General features: G+C 62.0%; 1 protein-coding gene across 5 annotated transcripts in view; it reads left to right on the forward strand.

The window, feature by feature from the left end:
* The window catches only part of GCNT4 (glucosaminyl (N-acetyl) transferase 4), a 28,945-nt gene that overhangs the window by 1,557 nt on the left and 27,083 nt on the right, over positions 1-305 (forward strand). For 2 of the 5 annotated variants that reach the window (XR_013334119.1, XM_077759930.1), the window contains exon 2: positions 107-224. The exons of 2 other annotated variants lie outside the window; for them this stretch is intronic. The gene's annotated coding sequence lies outside the window, so the exon portion shown is untranslated. The remainder of the gene's footprint in view (positions 1-106; positions 225-305) is intronic. One more of the 5 variants, XM_077759934.1, reaches the window with a different exon arrangement.

A 305-nucleotide genomic window follows, 5' to 3' on the forward strand; every position in this document is an offset into this window, starting at 1 on the left:
TCGGGTGGGGGCGGGGGGACTCTCCAGCTGTGGGGCGGACCTCGCGGCGGTGCCTTCCGCAGGGACGAGCTTCATTGCTTTTTAAGGTCAAGTTTTCATGCCGCAGAGCTGACCAGGACGTCCCCCTACGAGGTGGCAGCGCCTCTCCGGCAGGCTTGGAGCCTCCGGGGACCCGAGCCAAGAGGTCTGGACTCTCCAGTTTACCATCCTTACCTAGACTAACGGTGTGAGTGAGCCGGTATTGCCTGGAAATTTTGAGAACTAAGTTCTCTGTCTTGGCGGGGGGGGGGGGGGCTTTCCAGGCC

Source organism: Crocuta crocuta, unplaced genomic scaffold (assembly GCF_008692635.1).
Source record: "Crocuta crocuta isolate KB4526 unplaced genomic scaffold, BGI_CrCroc_1.0 scaffold162, whole genome shotgun sequence".
Taxonomy (NCBI): domain Eukaryota; kingdom Metazoa; phylum Chordata; class Mammalia; order Carnivora; family Hyaenidae; genus Crocuta; species Crocuta crocuta.